The 26,692-nt window shown below is 47.8% G+C and overlaps 1 protein-coding gene and 1 long non-coding RNA gene across 12 annotated transcripts in view; both read right to left on the bottom strand.

Annotated features, from left to right (window-relative positions):
* The window catches only part of pleca (plectin a), a 70,176-nt gene that overhangs the window by 37,134 nt on the left and 6,350 nt on the right, over positions 1–26,692 (bottom strand). For 2 of the 11 annotated variants that reach the window (XR_006955981.1, XR_006955982.1), the window contains exon 1: positions 9,045–11,898. The exons of 5 other annotated variants lie outside the window; for them this stretch is intronic. The gene's annotated coding sequence lies outside the window, so the exon portion shown is untranslated. Of the gene's footprint in view, positions 1–1,738; positions 2,487–6,136; positions 8,994–9,044; positions 11,899–26,692 lie in introns of those variants that run through there. 4 more of the 11 variants (XR_006955976.1, XR_006955979.1, XR_006955973.1 and 1 more) reach the window with 2 other exon arrangements.
* Positions 2,806–5,936, bottom strand: LOC124466732. Its single transcript, XR_006955983.1, has 2 exons — positions 4,503–5,936; positions 2,806–3,656 (listed from the first exon to the last, which is right to left on the bottom strand). It is a non-coding gene; the product is annotated as an uncharacterized LOC124466732 (long non-coding RNA).

Here is a 26,692-nt window from a genome sequence, read left to right as displayed (position 1 = left end):
ATACTCAAAAGCACAAATATACCTGTGTTATTCTTTAAAAGCTGTTTTATTGGGCTGATTTAAACACGGCTCTATTGGGATTTTCCCCCTGCGGTAGACAGATTCCATGCCGAGATACGTGAGAGGTGAGAGGTTTATGAACATGGGTCAGATGCCAGGAGAGACCTGACATCCCCCACATTCCTCCTCTGGGCGTTCCCCTCCCTCTCCGCAGAGAGACATCTCCTGATCACAAACACCCGAAGAGGAACGCCTCAATTCCTGAGACCCACCTAACCATCTGTGTGCATGCGACAGCATGATAGCTCATACTGCAGAGGACTGGAATGTTAACAAACACAAAGATAACACAGTCTGAACGTGTACACATACTGATTTACTAAGACGGGGTGAGCGGTTGTCGATAGCGACCGCTTCTGAAGAAGCTGATGAAAACATGGGTTTATGGAAACCATCACCTGCATTACTAACATACCTCTGGTCAGTCTCACCACATAACAACCCTGCAGGCTGCAACCTATCGATGATCCTTTATATCAACCTGTGAGAGACCTTGTGTGATGAACAAGATCTTTCTAGCAATCCTGTTTACTCCAAATCCAAAATCCTCAATTCCACCTGGTTATAAGAACTCCCTGCGGAGTGGAGTTCCTCATCACAGCTGAACACAGGGTGTGGCCTGACAGTCACAAAACATCTCCAGTCCCCAATAACTCCTGACTTCTCTCCTCCAAACACTGTCATCAGGCATCAAAGCTGTCTGCACATGCCCAGAAGACCTCCCTCGGTGCTGGAGGTGGTGAGTGAAGGTATTTTAAAACTACAACACAACAACAAAGGATGCCAAGACAGACAAGGCATTGATATGTCCTCTGCATACATCTACTCCAAAGTCCATACCCTTAAGGACAGTTTAGCATCTTTAGAATGTATTTTACACTAGAAGCCAAAACAATGGCATTGATCCATCATAAGAATCTAAAATAAACAAAATGACCGTCTCCATGCCTACATTTGACAGTTGAGTGACAGACAACCATTCAGGAATTGCTCTTCTTTAATTGGCTTGTGTCAGAGCAGAGTCATTCATCAGACACTTTCATCCAAAGCTACAAACAAAAAGTGAATAGTATGTGCTATATAATCATGTAGTTTAAGTGTAGTTGTAACTGTAAAAGCGGTCCGTGCTGTGGAACAGTATGTTGAGCTCTGTGTCGCCCTCTTCTGGGTAGAATAGTAAATGACACATCTATCACTACAAAGACAAAAATATATATTTTTTAACTTTAATTACTTTTTACTTCTAAAACCATTAATGTATTGGCACGTTGCTAATCTAAGCTGTGACTACTCTAGGTTGTTTATCCAGGGACAACATAGCGGGCTAAACTGTGACTCATATTATTGGACAGTCCTGCTGAGAAATGTCATGTTTGAGCTGTTACCAGGACAACAGACCAAAACATTCAGAAGCTGGGAGCCCATCAAAGTTTTTAAATATCTGTGGTTTTATCACGAAGACCCAACATTAAGAACAACAAATTCTTTGTGGGGGTAGGGAGCTATTGGATTTCTGAGTTTCATGAGTAGGGCAGAAATCTCAGTTGGGCAGCTTAGGTCTAATCGAGACATTACCATAAAATAACATATTCACGTAGTTGGTAGCTATGTGGTTAATCTCCGACCCTCACAAAACTCTTCCTCCCCTTGCAAAGAAACAGTTGGAACAGCTGCTTACCTGCGCAGCACATTCTGCTGTACAAATGTGAGCCCACCTCTCCACAGCTCATTTCGTGAATGTAATTTGTGCGTCCAAAAATTATGTAACGGTCCAAGGCGCCAATCGAAGTCATAGCTGCGGCGGGGACTTCTTTGCTATTCGCCATGTGAGCACACGGACTCTTAAAGTGCGGCGCGCAACCGAGCGAACTTTCCTTTCGAATCTCTCCGAACAGATTTTCTTATAGGTCCTACGCGTAACAAAAGTGAAAAAACAAGGCATCATATTGCAAATTGTCAATTCTTAACTTTCCAGGGCCCTGCCCTTTTTCATTTGTTGTGATTTGTTAAATGAGCGCTTGTTCACTGCCGTCCGATACGCGTCCTTCACCTCCGTACACAGCAGACCAAAACACTGGACCTGTCCTGTGAAGGACATCCAGCCAAAAGATTTTCATACACCCGCGCTGCTACAGTGGGGAAAGGAGCCTCTCTTTTGCACATGAGAGTGTAGCAATGCGTGTTTCCCCCCCAATTCCCAACTTTAAGCAAAGCACTCTGGAATCATGTCAACAGTAAATCTAGACCAGGCTGGCATTGTCGAAAGAATTAAGACCCAAAAACGCGGTTAAAATCGAATTTGATGTCAAATATCATTCGTTTAAATACAAAGTATTATGCGCTAGTTAACGACAAAAAAAGCACACCAGTCAAGCCAATTTTCTTTATGAATTCATACTAGGTAACAGCGTCTTGTCGCTTAAAGGAGTTGTAGCCTAAATATGACACCGTCGAGAATGACAGACAAAAGAAAACATTTCACATTCTTATGGCAACAGTTTTTAGTCACCTGACAACTTTCGACTGTTGATAAAGCTGTTAATCACTAAGACAGACGTTTTTTTTCTTTTCTTCTCAAAGCCACACTTGTTTGTGAAACCATACCATTTTAAGCATTTCCTTTTCAATAAAAATATAGGCTACTACATAAAATATGTTCAACATTCATATAGTGTCTAAATGTCTAAAGTGCAGTGTTAACAATCCATGTTGCTCACTGGTAATTAGAATGACAAAGCAGACATGTGACGTTTATTCTCCAAAGTGTCTTTTAATGTTATTAAAACAAAGACAAATATGGGGTAAATATCCTGTTGAAAGAAATCATTCTTAAACACTTGGTAATCAATCAGGCCTTTTAAAAATTATTCAAATCAATTGAGAGGGGAGGTTCCACACTGATATTTGTTTGAAGAACTGGCAGTTTGTGTACGCACTCAGTGTTTGGAAGTTGACTGACATGGTTAGAATCAGCAGTTATGTAAACCATTACACTTCATCGACTGAGCGGTGGACCGATTTTTCAAAAATGTTAAAATGTTCCCTATTATATATCCTTCATCAAAATTTAAATATATGAAAAACAGATAATAGCATGAAAACCTATTCCAAGTGAAATACAACTGTCAACGTAATTTGTTATTTACTCAAATCGTCATGGTTTTCTTGAATACGAACGGTAAGACTAAATCTCTGATTCATAAAACAGGAGGTAAATGATAGTTTCTGATCTGACTTACTCTTGTTGACAATGGAAGGTTGTATAGTTAACATGCTACTGTATGAAAAAGTATTAAAACTTGAATAGAATCAATAGAAAATTACTAACTATTTTTAAGGCTACATGATAATTGTTTCATATTCAAAACACTACTAATTCCTAATCATATAAAGAATGTACTGAATAGTTTCTATCATGTAATCAATCTATCAGTAAGACACCCTTTTTCATCGTAAACAAAGTAAATAGCTAAAAGTGTTGAGTTGATGGAGGATGTGTCCAGTGTTAAGCGGAGGTAGTTGATGGCATTATCCCTGACAAGATTAAAGCCAGTTTGGTTTCCGAAAGGGCGTGGCCGCTTGGCGTCATCTTCACCCTATGAGACATAACCACACAGCGCTCAGAGAACAGCTGCAGTGTTTACCTTTCCTCCAGGAAGGACATGCCACAGTCCACACTGCAGAGGACGTGCCAAGATGCTGGAGACACACCTGTGTCTGCCTGAAGTGTGTGAGTGTGTGTGTGTGTGAGTGTGTGTAGACTGAGACTGAGTAGCAGAGAAGAGACTGAATGTTGCATACAGGGTCAGAGGAGTGTGTTGGGTTGAGCCTGGAGGGAGATGCACCAGGGGGTTTATGAATGGATGAGATAAAGACCCAATAAACAACCGAGATGTAAACGGTTATAGTGCTCTGTCAACTTCCTGAAGCTTCAAAACACCACAGTAAAACAAACTACACTGTAATTTCAAAGCAAACTACAATTGACAAACTACTCCTGGACTACAATTGACAATAATTAATAAAGCAAACATTGCCACCATAGAATTAAAGCATAGTGTTTATCACTGCAGAATGATCATCTGCAGTATACACAACAGATCCACTCAAAAGATTCACCGCTTAAGATCAAATATGAAACAGCTAACCGGCTACTCCAAATCCTGCTGCTTTGGAAGTAAAAACTGCCAGGATCTATAATTATTAACGCACACACAACCTGACACAGATTCCTGTAGGGTCTAAAGTACCTGTCCCAGACCATGAGGGGAACTACTACAACTTGTTGTGGCTGTAACTAGGGTACACACACCGTCGTTGCCGTGGAGTAAATCATCATCTCTTGACCTGTGTGTGTGTGTGTGTGTGTGTGTGTTTGTGTGACCAGCAGCATGTGTGCTTTATTTAAACTGGCATTGGGTTAGTACCTTTAGCCTACTCACATCTCCCAAATCTGACCTCCAGTCTACCTGCCATCTCTCTCCTTCACACAGCACGTATTCCTCCCAGCATTGACCTGTATTTGAGGTTGATATTCTATTGTTAGTGCACTGAGGGTACAGTTCATAGCGTGTTTGTCAAAGTACAGTGCCACTCCCTCAAACCACAACAAATGCTGCAGGTCTGCTATGTGATATTTACACTGGTAGCACTGGCTGTACTGTAATAAGCACTGCAACTCACCGACAGTCCTTCTTTATGTAGTCTGTTGCACCTGGTGCAGTGTTGACACTAACACGCCTCCCATGCAAAACAGCTGAATGTTGGCAAGAGGAGGAATAGATAATCTGACCTAGGTTTGCAGAGTAATGTTTGCCAAACATTTTTCCAGTCCAATATAAAACATTGTCCTACTTGTTAGAAACAGCATGTTGGGTTGTGTAAGCCTAAGTGGATTGTAATGATAGAAACCCCACCCTCTTCAGAGGTGATGGTCACTGAGGTTTGTTTATAGAACTCAGTCCTGCAAGTGTTCCATAGTCAATGTACTGAAAGTTAGTCTTCACACAGAGTAAGCCAAGAGAGTCAATATGCTACAGAAACGGCAAAACAATGGTCTGCTCTAAACAGCCTTATGTACAATACGATGGTCTTCTGTTAACAGAGCAAACAACATTACCAGCTTTAATACTCAAAATACCCACTACTGGATCTGCATGTTAACTGATAATTGGCTGTCTTAAGGGAATGGTTGACAGTCTTGTTTCATCCACCCCCTCTCAGGTACAACATGTTTATGGTCTCAGCACACCTGCAAGCTGTCAGCCAGGCATGCAGGCCAGGCCTGGGGGCTGGGGGGGGCTGGGAGGGGCTGGGAGGGGCTGCGAGGCCGTGGCTGACAGGGGTGACTTTGACATGACACGTCTGTCCCACTTAACGACACACACACACATAACCAGCGCCCTTTAATTGTTAAGAGCATCAGTACATTTTCGCTTTTTACATTGTGAACATACCACACAGGAAGGGAGGTTGGGGTTGTTGAATGGGTGGATAACCAAAAGCAAAAGGACTTCAGCAACAGAGGAAAGATATGCCAAGCATTTTCACATCTCATGTGACATGTCAATTGTTTTCCCCTCTTCTCAACAGTTCTGCAAAAGTAACCTTTAGATTCCTACTCAGATCAACCATGGATAAGATACTTTTCTCTAAACACCAGGACACAAACACAGTTCAAATCTGGATGTCATTAAATCCACTGGACAGACATATTATGGCTGAGACTGAAACTCCAAGTCTGGAATACAACAAGGCAGAACGTCCGAGCATTCTCTAGGTCCATGTCGTCATATTACATCCAGCATTTACAGGGTTAACAACCTTAAACACAGCAGGAAATGTAGAGGGGGGGGGGGGGGGGGGGGGGGGGGGGGGGGGGGAGAGGGGGGAACCAAGGGAGTGTGATCCACACACATACAAGAAGAGGAGCAAGTCACTACGAGTAGAAGTGACCGGTTTCTTTTTCTCAAACTTCACATCTCATCCCCCCCTCTAACCCCCCAGGTCAGACAGAAAGAACTGCGTCACCATACCAGGAGTAAGCCTTGAACAAATTATTTTGTTGCCGTCTTACCTTGTTTCTTACGTATCCTCCACTGCCAAACAGCGATCAAAGTAACTACGTGCCCCACAACCACCAGGGTTGGGAACACGTTTCCAGGGGGTCTAGCCGGCATGGGGCCTGGAACAGAGTGGGTCACTCGTACAATCCGGAGACAGGTGGGAGGTTCGGGGGGAAAGGTGAGGGGGGAGTGGAAAACCAGGAGAGGAAGGCTGGGGGTGTGGTGCCGGACTTAAAACGACAGCGGCAGCCAACTTGCTCGCGATTTTGCAGAGATAGCAGCGCGAACCAACGTTTCCTTTTTTTTCTTGGTGTGACTCAGACTTTCAGAGCTCCCTGCCCTGTCCCGCACTCTCCCTCTCTTCCTTTTACTAACTTTAACAATCCCTCCCTCTCTCCCACTACTCGTCTAGTCTACCCTATCATTCTTTCGTTTTTGCATTCTTTCCTTTACTTCTTCACAGTCAAGGACTGTACTTGCTGCAGCCTGGTTGTAGTAAAAATAATCGGAGATCTTACAGTAGCCAAGCACACCCCACTTTTTTCTAAACAGTTCGACTGTAATGGTCATGCTCTCAATAAAAGTCTCCTTCCCTGTGTGCTTCCAAAAAAACACATTGTGTAAATACGAACAGCATGGTCATCGTTCATCAGCTAGATTTCACACAAATAAAACACGTTGCTAAACTTGATCGTTTAGAATGTGTTTAACGGTTATTAAGAAAAACGGTTTGGCCTATTAAGAAACACGATTTTATATAAGAATAAATTATTTTATTCGAAAACATGGATTCCACCATTGTCACTCGTAGAAATTCAGTTCAATTCAGCTCAAATCTATATGATGGGTTTTCCAAGCAGGAGGAATGAGTCTCTTGGGAACTCCAAAAGTAGGTGTTCATCCATGACGTCATTTTGCCATAAATAGGTGATGCCGGTTTAGTTCCCAGTGTTTAAGGGGCTGGGGCCACGCGGGAAAGACCAGGGGACACGCGGGAAAGACCAGCGAACACACACACGAAGTGAGACAGAAGGCTGACCTTCATGAGTCAGACAGTGGCTCTAACTCCACGCCATCTTTACTATTCAGAATAATTCAATTTCAAACTGGAGCAGAGATGCATCTGTATGGATGAGGATGTGTGTATTTGACTCCTACACAAAGTGAGGAAGATAGCTGACTTGGTCATCTCCAAGGATCACAAATGGAAAATTGCATAAGGTGTCACCAAGTCTCTACAACTATAATCAGACTTCACGTCCATGCCAAAAGGAACAGTTTCCAGAAGAAAGCTTCTGCAGTTATCAAACCACAAAAGTAAACATGGTGATTGCTAAATGTCATTGGAACTTTGATTGGAACCAGGTTGTGTGGTCTTATGAAACTAACAGAGAGCTATTTGGAAACTAACACCAGAAGTGGGCTTGATGCAAAAACAATCATGAAGAAAATAACCTCATTGCCAATGTGAAGTTTGGTGGTGGTGTTGTGGTGCTGTCCGGGTGATTGGCAACAAGGACTCTCTCAAGGTCCTGGATAGTCGAGGTCACAAGCTTCCCGTATCTAACTGAGCCATGGTTTGGTCTTCCAGCAGGACAGCGACCCACCGCATTCATCCAAATGAAATGACAGACCATATACTGGAGTTTTAGTTTGAGTGTCAGTTACACTCTAAATGGCAAAGTGTAACACAACACCTAAAACCATGCCACGAGATGCATCTCTTAAAGGAGCCAAAATAGACACAACACAGGGCACCGGCAGTCAATGACAGTGTTATATAAAGAATCCTGAGCAGCTGTTCGCTGTATACTATCTGAAGGGAAGAATGAGAGAAACTGACCAATTACATGTGTGCAAAGCTGGTGTAGGAATACCCAAGTCAATTCTACAAACAACACTACAGGTTTCTGTCATTCTGCGTACTTAATGATAATTAATAAATACTAAGAGGTTGTTTTGCGATAAACCATCCCCAGTGGAAGCAGCCAACATGGTTTAGAAGACCTTTCTAGAACTTTTTCTGGATGGAAACCATGGGTTGGGCTGTATAAACACCAGGGGATGTTCATTTTCTTACAGGATGGAGACTAAGTACGGAAAAATTATTTTGCCAACCAACCGCTAACAAAGAGCTCTCAGTTGGAGCCAGTTGGTTTAAACGGTACAATGTGGGCCTCTGCTTACAGAAGGCTGGTCGACCATCAGAGTGGAGCGTCAGATGTATGTTTCTGTCACTTTTCATTTCAACTAAGGCAAAGAAAAAAGAAAACACAACTACACCATAGAGCACAGTAGGGGCTGTACTATGACCAAGGAAAACACGGCTAATCCCATATCTACCCTGATGACCTGAACAAGGAACATGACAGACCTGTGAACATCTCTACCTCCTGTGTGTCTTACCGCTCCATGCCTGACCACATGCAGTGCCTACAGCCTTAAGCACTGCCCTCAACATCCTGCTCTGTAGGTCTGAGTCTGTGAGTGAAACACAAAATGGCAGCCAGTGAGAGAGTTCCCAGTCCGGAGCACGCCCCTAGGATTTATAACAGGAACATGATCCCCGTGACAACCAGACGGTGTGCCTGGAAGTCTCCAGAAGAAATCTGAAGCTACAACTGAGCTTCTGTATCAAATGAGCACACTGGTGTGAAGAGATTAATTCATGAGTACTATTAGTATGAGTTATATTAAAACACTCACTTATCAAGTTGTGCTTTTAATTGTGCTGGAGGATGTTAAGGCATGCCATGTTTTGGCAACCCAGCCCCTACGTGAAGAGTGCTCCTTATGTGAAGTGATACAGTGCTGCCACCCACTCTGCAAGCAGCCCTGCTGGCACAGCACAGTATTTCTATACTGACACCTCTTGGTAAAAACACAGAAGTGGACGACTGGTAAAACAACGTATCCTACCTTGGCTCTGATGAATCAAAGCTTCCATGAAGTTTCTACCATCATCAGTGCCGGTCATAGCGTGTGAAGAACTCATATCACAATACAACTCAAACAGCGGAGGAAAGTTCTCTGAGTTTAATCCATGAGGCTCCCTTGTCTACTGTTGGTGGTTTATTACTGCAGCAGAAGGCTGGAGGCTGGGAAAGCAGGCCAGGTTTAAAGTGGCATCTGGACTCCATGCAGAAGTTGAGCCCTCGCCCCGATCGCTACACAAAAAGGAAAAGCAGAAGGGATTTCCCAATCTCTGCTTAGTCATTAAACAGCCACGGCATGAACCTATCTGAGGCTGTGTGGAGAGAGGGGATCCACAAGGGTTGTTCTGTTTACTTGGAGACGATGATGAGAAGGAAGCAAGAAAGTTGTGAGATAAACTAATATTTATTAACCGTGATCGATTTAGTACTTCCTCTCCCCCCATTTTCAGTAGTTTCTTACAAATCTAGAACTTCCTTAATCTGAATCTAATTATACTAGTCTGAAAATGGAATATCATAAACCGCATGAGTAAGTAAGAGGTTTTTAGTTTTGTTTCCAATTACATAAAGTACAGCAGATATATGCAGTGTGTACTGTAGTGTCCCATGGACAAAAAGTACAGTTGTTCCTCCAGCAGATGGCAGCAGGAATTCCATAAAGATCTGCTGCCTGTGGAAACAGTGTCCATGAGGGTGTGCAACTGACCCATGTGGAAGCACATCTTTATATAACTAGACATTCAAGGACATGTGTTTTAAAAGTACTTGGAAGAATAATTGATAATATCAGAAAAAACAATATCAGAACATATAATGTTCATACGGTATGTTTTGTTTGTGACATACAGTAGATCATCGTACAAATGTAATGATACTATTTTAAGGATTTCAGTTGTTTGTCATTATATTGTATAAAACTTGTAAAAAAAATAGAAAACGGTGGCTCTGTTGGTAAAGACAGTAATACACATCATAGGCTGTGCTGACAAGATCTTTCTGTGTTGGTAAAGACAGTAATACACATCATAGGCTGTGCTGACAAGATCTTTGCAGAAAATGCAAACAGACACACAACTGGTAAGCCTCAAACATCATTCACACTTCTCCACGTTGCAGAAAAAAGGTGAACGAACAACCAATCAATCACTAGTACCTTATTAGCCACCAGAATAAAGCTCTCTGTTAGCTTAGGTGATATAGATAGGCCTAACTCCATTTTACTATATACAGTTGGAGTCAGTAGTCACCCCACTATTAAACATGGAGCACATGCCTCTGCACTCTGACTAGATGATGAAAGAATCTTCCAGAAGCCCAGAAACGTAAGCCTGCCTCTGCAGCTCACGGCAAGAAGTTACATAACAGGAGCTTCATTTCTACACCCAACTTCTCTCCATTAGCAGGGGGTGTGGAGGGAGACAGAACCAGGGAGGGGGGGACAGAAAGTATGCCTTTGTAAATATTTGCAGGATACATAAATCATGGAGGAGGCTTGCAGGACAGCTGCCCATGCAAAGAGCAGGGGAGAAAGGGGCCCTGGTGCACAAAGTAAATAATAGCCCAGTCGGGCTGGGCCCAGCTTACACTGCTGCTTCAGTCCTTAAGAGAGCTAGCGACAGATAGCAACAGCTAGCAGCAGTCCTTATGAGAGCTAGCGACAGATAGCAACAGTCCTTATGAGAGCTAGCGACAGATAGCAACAGCTATCAGCAATTCTTATGAGATCTAGTGTCAGATAGCGATAGCTAGCAGCAGTCCTTATGAGAGCTAGCGACAGATAGCAACAGCTAGCAATAGAACAGCTACACTGATGGCTCCTTCCTATGGTATTTGCTGAAGTAAATCCAAGCACTGTGCATTTGTTTCGATAACATGGTTTGAAGTATTGAAGTAATTCAATGAGCATTAAGTTTGAAGATATCTTTTTTGGGGGGGAGGTATTGAGCTGGTTTTGCCTGGGGGCATCAGACTGCAACAGTGAAAGGCCTACCCCAGACTGTTCTCCAGCACGTTGACGTATGCTATGAGTGTAACTGATATATGAGTGTAACCCATGCAGAAAGCATGATCCATACAGACGTGTTTTAAACTGATTGATAACGTGGCATGCCTGCACAGGTCCCTGCTCTACACCCCAACACATTTGGGATGAATTCTTACACCGTTCGCTAACCACGCCTAATCACCCGACAGCAATGCTCATCCTCACTAATGCTCTTCTGGATGAATGGATGCAAATTCCTGCATCAGTGTTCCAATGTCTGTTGGGAAACTATCCCAGAAGACTGGAGGCAGTTACAGAAGGAGGGACCAATTCCACATTAGTTCCCATGAGTTTGAAATGAGAGGTTTGACAAGGAGGCCTAGGTGTTTGTATACTGAATGGATGTTACCATACCTTTGATCATAATATGCTGTGTCGTTCTTTACAAGGTTATATTTTGGATGTGAATCTCAAGCACTTTGGCAGTCCTCTGTTCAAAAGAAAGTATTTTTAAATGGTGAACAACATTGACACATACAACACAAAAATAACAATTCAATCGCATGCAAATATCAAAAGCAGGAAGTAAGATATATACTCAAAGATATTTGAGTTTAAAAGGAAAAACAATGTAACAGTAGATTGAATGTGTTATGCATGCATCCACAACCAAGCAATATCAAAATAGTAATTGTTAACCGTAAAATGACAAGGCCATTACTTCTAATACTATCAAAACCAATTAACAATTGAAACTCCTCCAACATATTTACAAACACAAACCATTCCCACAGCAACACGTATGACATCACGGACAGAGGAAGCAGGAAGGAGGGTTGGGGAGGAAATAAGCTCTAACCTTCTAGGGAGTCAGGCCAGACCTTTGTCACCTCCTGCTCATCCAGAGGATCCTCAGTGAGGAAGCCCCAGTCTCCCTGCGGCAGGGAGCTCCTCAGGGCAGCGATGGGGCACTCAGAGGGGCCCACAGGGGCCACAGGGCCCACAGGGGCCACAGGGCCCACAGGGGCCGCAAAGGAGGCCTCGAAGGAGGCTTGATTTTCAAGCCCGAGATCTGACACCATGTTAGTAGTCGTGGAAGGCTCCACGACACCGTACGACTGAGAAATGGTTGAGACGACTTCCGCTTTCGGTGTCAGCACGTATGACGTTTCTGGTGTCACGTCGAGCACGGGGGTCTCCTCGTGGATCATGTGCTTGTCCAAGGGGTCCACGTACTGCTCTGAGAGGTCTGTGACATTGTCTGAGACAGAGAGCGGAGGGGAAGGTAAGTCAACGTCAGAATCTGGGTCAGGTGTGTCAGCTTTGGTGAGGGGGATGGGCGCCTCGACCTCTATGGCTTCTGTGTTTAAGACAGGTTCCTCAGCAACTGCAGGCATGACTGGCTCAGGTTCCAGCTCCTCAATGGCAGCTTCTGGAACAAGCTCTTTGGGTTCTTCGAGAATCTCAATATCTTTCTCGATCTCAACTTCCTGTAGAGAATCTTCGTCGGAGGAATCCACCTCTGGGACGTCCTCGACAGCGACCACATCCTCCTCTTCAGGGACATCCTTTACAACGACCACATCCTCCTCTTCAGGAACATCCTTGACAACGACCACATCTTCCTCCTCCTCCTCCTCCTCCTCTTCTTCTTCAGGCTCAGATGCTCTGTGCGGTTCTTCTTCTATCTCTTTGACATGGAATGCCTGAATGATCTCTTCTTCTTCTGTCACTTCAGCAGGCTGGATGGCCTCCTCGGTTAGCTCTCCAGCCAGCTCCTTAACGGCAGGCTTCGGTTCCTCTTCTTCCAACCAAGCCGTGGCTTTCTCGACAAGTTCCTCAGTAACAACTTCCTCTTCCTCCTCCTCCTCTTCATCCTCATCATCTTCCTCCTCCTCTTCCTGCTCCTCTTCTTCCACAGTTGGTTTGATCTCAACCTGCTCACCCGGTTCCACTGCCTTCACCGACTCGTCCACCTCCTCCACAACAGGCACAGGCACCACCAGCACCTCAGGCTCCACCTCCACCACAGGGGTGACCGCTGGGGCAGCCAGGGCCAGAGGCAACACCTCCACCTCCACGGCCGCAGGGACTAGCACATCCTGGGGGATTAGAGGCTCCAAAGGAACAGAGACGGGGATCTCAGGAGGCGGTGGTTTGACCTCCCTGGCTGGACCCGGGGGCCTGACAGCCCTGCTCTCTGGGGGGAGGTTAGAGCTTCTGAAGCCTCCTCTGCCCTGGCCTGGCTCCTCGGCCCAGCGCTCCTCTCCCCTGCGGAGGCCCTGGCCTCTCCTGAAGAAGGTCTGCGTAGGCACGTCGGGCTCCCCCACTGGGCCTCTGGGCTGGTAGGAGCCCCTGAATCTCATCGGGGGCCTGTCCGACACGGCCTCCTCCTCCCCGCCCGGCCCTCGCTTGTGTCGGTAGCCCTGGCGCTCCACCATGGCCTCCTGGCTCTCTCGACCGGCCCTGGGCTTGGGGACGTAGGAGGTGGGGCCTTCCACGGTCTGGACCCGGGCCGCCCGCCGCATCACGTCAAGGGTGGACGCAGGGCGCCGGATACGCTGCAGGGAGGAGGGCACGATCTCGGCCGGCAGGTGCAGGTACTCCCTCAGGTAAACAATGCCCTCGTTGGTGAGGTAAAAGTAGGCATGTTTCCAAGCAAACGTCTCCCGGACAAAGCCCCGGGACTTTAGGGAGCCCATGGTCCGGATCACCTTCAGGTTCGAAACCCCCTGGATCTCAGGGTGCATGCACTGGGGGCGCTTATCCTTCTTAGTGACCATGACGCCATCCCGGAAGAGGAGCTCGTAGATGGCCCTGAGGTCCGCTATGGGCATTACCATGCCAGCCACCATTTTGAATTATTGCCTGATCAACAACAAAAGATGTCAAGCACACTGAGTATCTTACCTTGTGTGAGTGGTGAAGATACTACAGGCAGGACAAGCTACCAGAGTCTTTCAACTAGATTCTACCAAAAAGTACAAAATGTTACAATGTGTTCTTTTGACAGTAGTCTTGTCCTGTCTTGGAATTCAGTGCAACAAAACATACAAAAACAGCTCCCCCTTAAACTAATCTCTCTGAACCAGTCATTGGAAGTACAAAAAGTACAGTCCTGCAGTAATAAAGTGTCTTAGACAGCGTGGAGAAAAGTACAAACCCACAGTCCCTCCTACCTTCTCTTGAATCAGGGGAGAAACAGTTCGGACTGGAGTCAAGCTGGAAGCAAGGGGGTGTGCACGCACACGCAGGGAAGGCAAAAGGAAGGACGCCAAGCAAGCAAGTTAGCAAGAGGAAGAAGGGACACACCCCCTCTGCGTTAGAGCACATGTGTTCGTACACTGTGTGCCTGAAGAGGACTCCCCCCACCAGGCCTGGACACACCCCCTCACACACTGCTGCAGGGCGGGCTGGGCTCAAACCCCTGAACAAAGCAGGAGACAGTCTGTCCAATGCTTCCAACAGGCTGAAAGCTTATCCAACATTTCAGGTTTATCATATACAAACCAAGCCTGTGCAGCAACACTGATATAACTGTGTTTTTTCCTGCTCCAACTTCACATGTTGGTGGAACTTTGCTTCACCTTTGGCGACACACAGATTAGGATGGCAAACAGCAGGTCAAAATGGGGGAGAATACCACAGCAGATGTCCAAACTTCACTCACAGAACTGAAAAAACGTGTTGCACATACTTGCACATGTGTACATGTTAAGTTCAGCAAAGGAACAGCATGTTCCAGCAGCTCCAGAGAGAGAGGGGGGTGGGGGTTGGTTCTTACACTTCTGCTCTGAATTCAGCACTGGATTTCTAACTCAGAAACTATCACCAAACTGAATAATCTCACGCTACAAAGAATAGTTGTGGTTTTTGACGAGTTTCGACACCTCTAATCAGTTTGCCAAGAATGCATATGTGCTATATTTTAAATCCTGGTGTGTAAATGTTCCACGAAACAGCTGGAAACTGCAAACAAATGAAATTCCTAGTAAATGCTCATGTATTAATTACAACTTAAAACACATTTTATTTACTTCCATACTGACCTTAGTCAGCAGTCATTAATATGAGCTGTTATTACTGTCCAATAATCCCACGTCATTTTCGACATGCATGTCTCTGCATACAGGTGTTTGCATGTACAGTAATGTGTTTAATGATTAATGTGTGTGTATATGTGTGTGTGTGTGTGTGTGTGTGTGTGTATGTATGTGTGTGTGTGTATGTATGTGTGTGTGTGTGTGTGTGTATGTATGTGTGTGTGTGTGTGAGTCTGAATCACAGTACTAAAAACATTCCTCCTACACCTCCTACCACAGGTATCCTGATCACATCAGCAAATAATGAGCCATGACCAAACTATAAATGCATGATCCATTATCATATCATCACCATCCATGCTCGCTACAGCTGCGGCTTTCTGTAGAGCTAGACAGAGATCTCGGTTCACACCTCAAAATAGCCGGTGGAAGAGGCTGCTCTAGGCACACAGGACTACAGGGGAGAGGATGAGGGCCGCTAGGCACACAGGACTACAGGGGAGAGGATGAGGGCCGCTAGGCACACAGGACTACAGGGGAGAGGATGAGGGCCGCTAGGCACACAGGACTACAGGGGAGAGGATGAGGGCCGCTAGGCACGCAGGACTACAGGGGAGAGGATGAGGGCCGCTAGGCACGCAGGACTAGAGGGGAGAGGATGAGGGCCGCTCGGCACACAGGACTACAGGGGAGAGGATGAGGGCTGCTAGGCACGCAGGACTACAGGGGAGAGGATGAGGGCCATTAGGCACACAGGACTACAGGGGAGAGGATGAGGGCTGCTAGGCACACAGGACTACAGGGGAGAGGAGAAGACGCCTCCATTCATGAACCCAGCAGAGGAAACCGATAAAGGCCAGAAGCCTTGGCTTCCCTGGCTCCTTCACGCGTGGGCGCTGAGCGGTCGACATGAACGACACAACTGAGTCTGTGTCTTGAGAGGGATCAAAGATGTAATGGATGAACGATGAATGAAAGGTTATATATATAAAACAGTACAGCGATGTACTTCACAGTAAAAACGTTTAACTTTTAAACAGAGGCATAAAAAATGCCTCAATCTTTTTAACTCATTCAAATAATTTGAAATGTGACTGCCATGAGTATTTAATAACTAAACAAATCAGGGCAAAGGCCACAAAACTCCTTGAGCAGCTAGAAAGTGAACTACACCAGCAATTTCCTTTCCCTGCATGATGCTGACAGCTGTGGGCTTCTGCTAGGAGCCATGTGCTGCACAGATCTTTGTCCTGCAGATCAGAGTGGGTTCTGTCTGGAATATAACCTCTGGAAGTGAAGTGATGTACTGTCAAAATGCATGGTTCAGGTATGACAGAGGTAGAATCCCCTCGTGAGTGAGGTCTGTTAAGATACGTCATGCAGTGTAAACTGGACTAGAGCCATGTTTGGCTCTTCAAACTGTAATCATTTTATGTGAGGAATACGTGCTTCCAGAATTCCAACAGGACCCAAAAAAAGGGTCTCGTTCAAACTATTGTATCTCGATGACGGTATCTCTTTTTCCATAAATGAGCATCAAACCACTTCCTTGCAAATGGCATGTTAAATAGAGGATATTGGCATGTGCTTGCTACAACGTTAAATTCTATTCAGTACTATTTTTTCTGAATTTATAAAAAGGACATTCCAAACCACAAGGAATGTGGAATGATATTCCATGCCGTTAGCACAGGACATGTCTGGAAATCTCCTCTGACAGTCAGCACATTCCCAGAGGAGTGACGAGACTCAACGAAAACCCCTGGGTTCTAGACCATAGTCAATGTGTGTGTGAGTGTGAGACAGAGAGAGACAGAGAGACACAGGGACACAGAGAGACACAGAGAGACACAAAAAGACAAAGAGAGAGAGAGAGAGAGAGAGAGAGAGAGAGAGAGAGAGAGAGAGAGAGAGAGAGAGAGAGAGAGAGAGAGAGAAAGAAAGAAAGAAAGAAAGAAAGAAAGAAAGAAAGAAAGAAAGAAAGAAAGAAAGAAAGAAAGAAAGAAAGAAAGAAAGAAAGAAAGAAAGAAAGAAAGAAAGAAAGAAAGAAGAAGAAAGAAAGAAAGAAAGAAAGAGAGAGAGAGAGAGAGAGAGAGACAGAGAACACTGCTGTGGTTCTAGAATGAAAGGACTAGAATTTATGGGCCTGAGATCCATTTAAGAGTTTTTAATAACATGATTTTTTGTTGTTGCACCACTGAAACATTTAACCTAGGTGTAGCTCCCTGTTCAGTGTGACTCTGCAGCCCTGGATGAAACCCCTGTGGACAGGGAGAGACAGAGTCCCAGTCCAGCTGTGAGGCCTCATCAGGCCTCCTCTACATGACCCACAGTGAGCCTCGTACAGTAGGTGACCCACATCAACAAGATTAATGCCCGGATCGTAAGTGGTAAAGTAAGGATGTATATCTAGCAACTTGCAATCTGGAAGGCATAAGACAGAATAACAGCCTTCCTTACTCGTATTTCCACTGCTTTCACGATGATCGTTCACCACCCCGCTCACACACAGACAGAAGTATTACAGTACCACTCACTCACACATCTTCCAAATAACTGCTTTCAATTCTTGTTTGCAGGCCACATGTGAAGTGTGACCCAGTCGAGTTACTGTCCCTCCTTCTCCCACTGTCTGTTTGCTGTGGAGTTCCCCCTGCTGCCCGTCGAGCAGCGGAGCAGACTAACACAGCCCTCTGTCGTTCACCACAGGAACAGGCACCCTACATAGCCCTCTGTCGCTCACCATGGGAACAGGCACCCTACATAGCCCTCTGTCGCTCACCATGGGAACAGGCACCCTACATAGCCCTCTGTTGCTCACCATGGGAACAGGCACCCTACATAGCCCTCTGTCGCTCACCATGGGAACAGGCACCCTACACAGCCCTCTGTTGCTCACCACGGGAACAGACACCCTACACAGCCCTCTGTTGCTCACCACGGGAACAGACACCCTACACAGCCCTCTGTTGTTCACCATGGGAACAGGCACCCTACACAGCCCTCTGTTGCTCACCATGGGAACAGGCACCCTACACAGCCCTCTGTTGCTCACCACGGGAACAGACACCCTACACAGCCCTCTGTTGCTCACCACGGGAACAGACACCCTACACAGCCCTCTGTTGCTCACCATGGGAACAGGCACCCTACACAGCCCTCTGTTGCTCACCATGGGAACAGGCACCCTACAGAGCCCTCTGTTGCTCACCATGGGAACAGGCACCCTACACAGCCCTCTGTCACCACGGGAACAGGCACCCTACACAGCCCTCTGTTGCTCACCATGGGAACAGGCACCCTACACAGCCCTCTGTTGCTCACCATGGGAACAGGCACCCTACACAGCCCTCTGTTGCTCACCATGGGAACAGGCACCCTACACAGCCCTCTGTCACCATGGGAACAGGCACCCTACACAGCCCTCTGTCACCATGGGAACAGGGACCCTACACAGCCACACTGGCTCATGGAGCAACGCACGGCAGAGCGCCTCGACATCGCAGAAGAATCCTAGAGGGTGCCCTGTCAGCCACCATCTCCCATCAGAAACAGATATTGAAGACTCATAAGGAGAACATCTGAGAATGTCCCCCTTCAGATGATTTCAGAGATGAGGCCCTTTCATAAGCTCAGCTTGATGACGGTCGTGTTTGGAAGTTGTGTGTTGCCAGAATCCAGTGTTTCCATCGTAAACAACCACAGGCACATCTGAGGTCTGGGTAATAGGAACCAGGAGATTAGACCCACATGGAGCAGCCTATCAGAGTTACACCCTTTCAGCCTGAGCAGCATTAGCTGTGCAGGTCTCTACACACGCTGATGACTGGTGCACTGTAGGACTCCAATACATACGGTACCATTCAAAACTGAAACGCTTGTTGTTTTAAAGCCCAAAAAGAAAGTAGACGTTTAACGTTAAACATAAGAAGATGAAAGCGTGAAGATATCACAATCAATTTACTTTAATTTTAAACAGGCTGCAGCTGATGAGCATCAAAAGATTAAGCATTATTTTTATCTGAAGCCTGAAATTCAATTTCTGCAACTTTTTCCCTTGCTCCGCATCTGATTTGGACACAACTAAAGCAACAAGAGATTCTTCCCCTCTCAGACTGAGTCAGTTTGAGAATGTTTTTGTAAAGCAGTGTTTTCCTATGAAAAAAACTTTCAAGCAAACTTGTGAGACAGCAAACAGGGCAGACAGCTGATGGAAGCTTGTGGCCTTTAGTTCTGAAACCCAAACAGTCCCACAAGGCATCACAGGCACTCTGACAGCCCAGCAGAGGGTGAGGACAGATCCTGGAGGACAGATGGGACAGTCTAGACCGGATAGGACAGTCTAGGACAGACAGGACTGTCTAGGACAGAGAGGACAGTCTAGGACAGAGAGGACAGTCTAGGACAGACAGGACAGTCTAGAACAGACAGGACAGTCTAGACCGGATAGGACAGTCTAGGACAGACAGGACAGTCTAGGACAGAGAGGACAGTCTAGGACAGAGAGGACAGTCTAGGACAGACAGGACAGTCTAGAACAGACAGGACAGTCTAGACCGGATAGGACAGTCTAGGACAGACGGGACAGTCTAGAACAGACAGTACAGTCTAGAACAGACTATTCCCATCCGTCTGTTAAACTACAGTCAAACTTTGGAGCAAAACAATGTCTGTCTTTGTATGTGTGTGTGTGGTTGTGTGTTTGTGTGTGTGTGTCAGATCACCCTCACTGTGAGTCACCACAGAAAACGCCAGCAGGGCGTGGTCACTCAAAATCCCTGTTGCCCTGACAACAAGTCCCACCATCAGAGTAAATATGAGTGGATCCAAGCCCAAGGCAGGACTGTGGGGGTCAGGACTTAGCTGTACCTGGCACCAGACAGGGCACAGCCAGCCTGCTCCTCTCCCTGCACCAGACAGGGCACAGCCAGCCTGCTCCTCTCCCTGCACCAGACACTCACAGCCAGCCTGCTCCTCTCCCTGCACCAGACAGGGCACAGCCAGCCTGCTCCTCTCCCTGCACCAGACAGGGCACAGCCAGCCTGCTCCTCTCCCTGCACCAGACAGGGCACAGCCAGCCTGCTCCTCTCCCTGCACCAGACAGGGCACAGCCAGCCTGCTCCTGCTCAGGGCAGAAGAGGAAACCCCTTCAGAACAAACCCCGACCTTGGCTCTTTCATTAAAACAGAACACCGTGTGATGAAACAATCATCTGAGGAGATTTCTAACTGGCAGCGTCTAAATCTGGCTCAGCGGCGATGACAAGAACAGAGAATCTGGCACTGCCGTCACTCCTTCAGGTAAAGATAGGGGCGTTTCCTTGACAACTCTCTGGATTCCTCATGGCTGCATGGTGCAACAACAACAGCTACAGCAAGAGTCAAGCTGTCCCGCCGGCCCACTGTGAACCACAACAGAGCAGTCACAGCAGCGCTGTGTTCCGTCAGCACACAGAGCAGGCACAGGAGCGCTGTGTTCCGTCAGCACACAGAGCAGTCACAGGAGCGCTGTGTTCCGTCAACGCACAGAGCAGGCACAGGAGCGCTGTGTGCTGTCAGCGCAGCACCACGCAGAGGAGCCAGGGGAAGGCTGCTACTGGGCCGAAGTTCAACTGAGGAAATAGTTAAGAAACAACTGTTCATTCATGAGACTGAGGCCAGTACCAAGACATAGTAACTGTCAAGCTCCTCGCCTCTGCTTAGCTCTTATCTTCAGTTTTGAAATGGTTCCCATAGTTAAATGTGGGAATGCCTTTTCTCCATGAACACCCAGAAGCTTCTGCACCTCCCCCTTCCCTGGGAGGGTCTCCAGGAATGTGTGCTTGTGTCACACCTCGTTACCGACAGACATCATCCACCATTGTGCCGGAGAACATCACTCCTCGAAGGCTCTGACACAGGCGAGAAAGGAAATAACTTATGTTTCTTCAACAATGGTTCCTTTGCAAGTCAAAGTCCTCCGCCAGAGAGACTGGAGGTTGTACAGAGTGACTAAGGAGCTAAACACAGATTGATACGCCACAACCAAAAAACGATTTGGTTACCCCCAGGCAAAACTGCTCTGAGTTCCAGCCCATTTCACCATAATGATCATGTGGGATTTATTTAGTGCTGTATATAAAGACCAAGCCTCTAGAGAGGGTTATTTATTGTGATCCTTGTAAACCTGATATTGACAGTGTGAGAAAGCCCTTTTTCTTTTAAAAGACTCCTTTAATAGTGACACCCCAGACCCCTCGTCACACAGGCCTCACTCTCTCTCCCCCTGTCTGGGTTTCATCAGATCACTCCCACACTGCACTCTAATGAGGACTGCTGAGGATCTGGGATCCAGCTCCCAAAAGCAGGGGAGAGGGGAGAGGGAGGAGAATGGAGAGGGAGGAGGGGAGAGGGGGGGGGGGGAGGGAGAGGGGAGAGGGGAGAGGGAGGAGGGGAGAGGGGAGAGGGGAGAGGGAGGAGAAGGGGACTGTACATTGAAGGTTTTAGCTTGGTTCAGGCTCTGGTCCATGTGGCTGAGGCTGGGAGGCTGGCAAACCAACAGTCTCCTCTAGGTTTTATAATGTCCTGGTCTCCTGCCAGGAGGAAGGGGGCGGGCACAGGCTGGAGGGCAGAGGAACACTTAGATGGGAGTGGAAATGTACTAAATAAATGAGAGAAAACTATTTCATCCAAGCAGTGTCACATACCTCCCTAAATAAGGCAAATAAGGCAATCTTAAATGCCTCATGTAGAAAAAGAATCTTTGGACAGTTTAAACTTCGAAAACCAAACATGCTTTCCAGTCAGCAAAGATCTTGGAGTTGTTGCTTGTTATTGGCTCCTATTAAAAGTAAATGGACAACCAATCGGTATGTTCCGCTGAACATCCCCTCCTGAACATCCTCTCCCTCATCCCCTCCTGAATATCCCACTGACAGCAGGCTGAAACAGCCACTTACCCAGAGAACAGCAGAACCCACCGTCAGACGCTCTGGGTCCTGCAGGTCCTGCAGGTCCTGTCTGCTGACACACACAAGCATCTGGTTCTAATCTGTATTTACAACCCCGTCCCAGCCGAGGATAGAGGTACATAAAACACCTTCTAAAGGGAGGGCTATTGTGAAAGTGTTGCATTAAAGAGTACCACATTCAGCAAGATAAGTGTTTATGAGGAGAAACAGAAGAACACTCGTAAAATGTGTAAACAGTTTAAATGTTGACGGAAGGTGAAACAATAGAGACATCAGTCTCAGACAGGAAACTGCATCACAGGAAGCTGCATCACAGGAAGCTGCATCACAGGAAGCTGCACTACAGGAAGGGGCTGCAGAGAGTGGTTTGAGAATGGTGTGACTAACACACCATATTTAGGTTCAAAGTCTTTATCTACACACTAAAGCTACATGGGTATGTGTGGACAGGGAAACACTGCTGTGACTGAGTGAAACAGCAGAGCCAGCTGCAGCTTTACTGCAGTACATGCACCACCAGCGCCCCCTAATGGCAGACTGTTCTCCAAGAAGCAAACCTGTTGAACATGTCTAAGCTGTCCATGAGATGTCGTGTCTATGAGGAGATTGGGAGAGGTCACCTGGTATCTATTTCCATCAACCACCCACAGCTGGTCCATGTTCAAACAGGGAGAGAGGAGTAGGAAGTGATACAGGACTTTCCTCAGGTGAAGGAGTAGAGGAGGGAATGGATGTTTTCATAGGATGCGTCGTGTTAAAAACACTATTTATTAGATGAACACTTGAGCTACCTAGATGCCCAGCTTAGATGTCATACGGGTTCCAGAAATTCCACCCATGACACATCTTATTTTGGCGAGCCGCTGCTATTTCCCACAATGCCTCTGTCACACGAGATGCAAGTTCATCAGTCTGAAAATAGATCCATGTTAGTCACCCTGGATTCACTCTCCCTGAGCAAGCAGGGGTTATTTACAGCACAGTATCCTCTCTGCAGCTATACTACACCAGAGTTTATTATTAGGAAACTCTGGAACCAACAAACACTTCTATTAACCTCTGCTTCATACGTCTCTGTCTCTATCAGAATGGTTTGTTCAAAGAGTTTGGTAATACTTCACATTTCAACATATCATGTGCTAGTGCTGAGTGAACCCTATTCAGACTAGTTCTAGCCTGCTCATCTATATTGAACGGGATGACAGTTGTGAGGGTCCAGTATCTCCCATTAAGGGTGGGGGAGATACAGTTAGAGATCAGATCCCAGGAGAGAAATATCAACTGGCCTGGGTCCCCTGGGGGAGGCTGAGATGGCCCCAGGGGACCGGACGCTCGGACGCCTCAACAAGCCTGTCGTGAGGACAGCAGCACCGTGAGGACAGCAGCACCGTGAGGACAGCAGCACCGTGAGGACAGCAGCACCGTGAGGACAGCAGCACCGTGAGGACAGCAGCACCGTGAGGACAGCAGCAGCACCTTGAGGACAGCAGCACCGTGAGGACAGCAGCACCGGGAGGACAGCAGCACCGTGAGGACAGCAGCACCGTGAGGACAGCAGCACTGTGAGGACAGCAGCACCGTGAGGACAGCAGCAGCACCTTGAGGACAGCAGCACCGTGAGGACAGCAGCAGCACCGTGAGGACAGCAGCACCGTGAGGACAGCAGCACCGTGAGGACAGCAGCAGCACCGTGAGGACAGCAGCACTGTGAGGACAGCAGCACCGTGAGGACAGCAGCAGCACCTTGAGGACAGCAGCACCGGGAGGACAGCAGCACCGTGAGGACAGCAGCACCGTGAGGACAGCAGCAGCACCTTGAGGACAGCAGCACCGTGAGGACAGCAGCAGCACCGTGAGGACAGCAGCACCGTGAGGACAGCAGCACCGTGAGGACAGCAGCAGCACCTTGAGGACAGCAGCACCGTGAGGACAGCAGTAGCACCTTGAGGACAGCAGCACCGGGAGGACAGCAGCACCGTGAGGACAGCAGCACTGTGAGGACAGCAGCACCGTGAGGACAGCAGCAGCACCGTGAGGACAGCAGCACCGTGAGGACAGCAGCACCGTGAGGACAGCAGCACCGTGAGGACAGCAGCACCGTGAGGACAGCAGCAGCACCGTGAGGACAGCAGCACCGGGAGGACAGCAGCACCGTGAGGACAGCAGCACCGTGAGGACAGCAGCACCGGGAGGACAGCAGCACCGTGAGGACAGCAGCAGCACCGTGAGGACAGCAGCACCGTGAGGACAGCAGCACCGTGAGGACAGCAGCACCGTGAGGACAGCAGCAGCACCGTGAGGACAGCAGCAACACCGTGAGGACAGCAGCACCGTGAGGACAGCAGCACCGTGAGGACAGCAGCACCGGGAGGACAGCAGCACCGTGAGGACAGCAGCACCGTGAGGACAGCAGCACCGTGAGGACAGCAGAAGCACCGTGAGGACAGCAGCACCGTGAGGACAGCAGAAGCACCGTGAGGACAGCAGCAGCACCGTGAGGACAGCAGCACAGTGAGGACAGCAGAAGCACCGTGAGGACAGCAGAAGCACCGTGAGGACAGCAGAAGCACCGTGAGGACAGCAGCACCATGAGGACAGCAGCAGCACCGTGAGGACAGCAGCAGCACCGTGAGGACAGCAGCACCGTGAGGACAGCAGCACAGTGAGGACAGTAGCACAGTGAGGACAGCAGCACCGTGAGGACAGCAGAAGCACCGTGAGAACAGCAGCACCGTGAGGACAGCAGCAGCACCGTGAGGACAGCAGCAGCACCGTGAGGACAGCAGCACAGTGAGGACAGCAGCACCGTGAGGACAGCAGCAGCACCGTGAGGACAGCAGCAGCACCGTGAGGACAGCAGCACAGTGAGGACAGCAGCACCGTGAGGACAGCTACTCCTGAAGCTGCTAAGAACACGCCCCAGGGGCCATTCTGCTTTAAATATGAGGGGAGGAATGCATCTGATCAATCACTGTCCTTAGTGAATTACTGTCTTGTATATATCACATCAGTGTTGCTTTACAGTCAGGGAATCACACAGGAGAGGGGTTAAGGGACAGGGTGCTGCTGTCCCCCCTCCAGGACGCCGTCTCCGCCTCTGGGACTGGGGGTGTCCTGTGTCTCTCTGTCCTGGACTCAAACAGAGGACTGGGGGTGTCCTGTGTCTTTCTGTCCTGGACTCAAACAGAGGACTGGGGGTGTCCTGTGTCTCTCTGTCCTGGACTCACTCAGAGGACTGGGGGTGTCCTGTGTTTCTCAGTCCTGGACTCACTCAGAGGACTGGGGGTGTCCTGTGTCTCTCTGTCCTGGACTCACTCAGAGGACTGGGGGTGTCCTGTGTCTCTCAGTCCTGGACTCACTCAGAGGACTGGGGGTGTCCTGTGTCTCTCAGTCCTGGACTCACTCAGAGGACTGGGGGTGTCCTGTGTCTCTCAGTCCTGGACTCACTCAGAGGACTGGGGGTGTCCTGTGTCTCTCTGTCCTGGACTCACTCAGAGGACTGGGGGTGTCCTGTGTCTCTCTGTCCTGGACTCACTCAGAGGACTGGGGGTGTCCTGTGTCTCTCAGTCCTGGACTCACTCAGAGGACTGGGGGTGTCCTGTGTCTCTCTGTCCTGGACTCACTCAGAGGACTGGGGGTGTCCTGTGTCTCTCAGTCCTGGACTCACTCAGAGGACTGGGGGTGTCCTGTGTCTCTCTGTCCTGGACTCAAACAGAGGCACATCCAACTCTCACGCCCTTACATCTCATGTCCTGCTGGGAAGCAGCCCGTCTTGGCATCCAAAAACTGCAGCGAGGAAGAAATGTGAAGTGCTGATTCATGCCTGTTCTGGCCGTCTCTCTGCTGGGTCAGACAGCGTGATCCAGGACTGGCTTGATGCTGCACACACAGGCACAGCTCATTTCTATCCATTTTCGTTGAAACCCAGTCACCTGCCATTGTTACATGAACAACCTGATCAAATCCAATTGAGAGAAAAGAATATCTCATAAGAGAGACACCAGTTAAGATCAGTGTGGAAGCAGGGTGGACTGTCTTCAAAAGGCAGCATGTTCCCGTGTAACACCCCCAGACCGATGGACTTGTGTTCTAACGAGTCAGTCAAATTCTAAAGCAGATGATACAGCATGTGTCTCCTGCCTCCCCTGCACACTACACAGCACTGTGGAGAGGTCTTCCTTTCTCTCCTGCTCCCTGGGACCCAGGCTGATTAGAGACCTGAACGGATTATGTGCTAAACTCCGAGAATGTGGGCTAAAACCCGGAGCTGGCTTGCAGAAGGGCACTACCCACCATTGTAGAGCACCTTGCAGGGATTTGAACCAGCAACCTCTTGTTCTGCAGCCAAATGTTCTAGCAATTGAGCAAGACCCAGTGCTGTAAGATCTGTGGAATGAGCCTACAAACGGGTGATAATTAGACCAATGGTGAGCTCTGCTTAGTGAAGACACACTGAGCAAGCACTGTCAGACATGTTAGTAACTTGAATAGGAGCCATTCAATGGAGCCAGCAAGTCTTTTGTATTCCCTGCTCTTGGGAAAACATTTAGCAGTTCCAAGTTCCAGGACTTGTTTTCTCTTGAAGCCAGTGTCACTTAGACAACTTAGCCTTCAGCAAAGGGAGTTAACAGGCCACATTCTGTCCACCTCATAAC

This window comes from Hypomesus transpacificus, chromosome 4, assembly GCF_021917145.1.
Source record: "Hypomesus transpacificus isolate Combined female chromosome 4, fHypTra1, whole genome shotgun sequence".
Lineage (NCBI taxonomy): Eukaryota > Metazoa > Chordata > Actinopteri > Osmeriformes > Osmeridae > Hypomesus > Hypomesus transpacificus.
The sequence above is the reverse complement of the archived record's forward strand: the minus strand, read 5'-3'. Positions and strand labels throughout refer to the sequence as shown.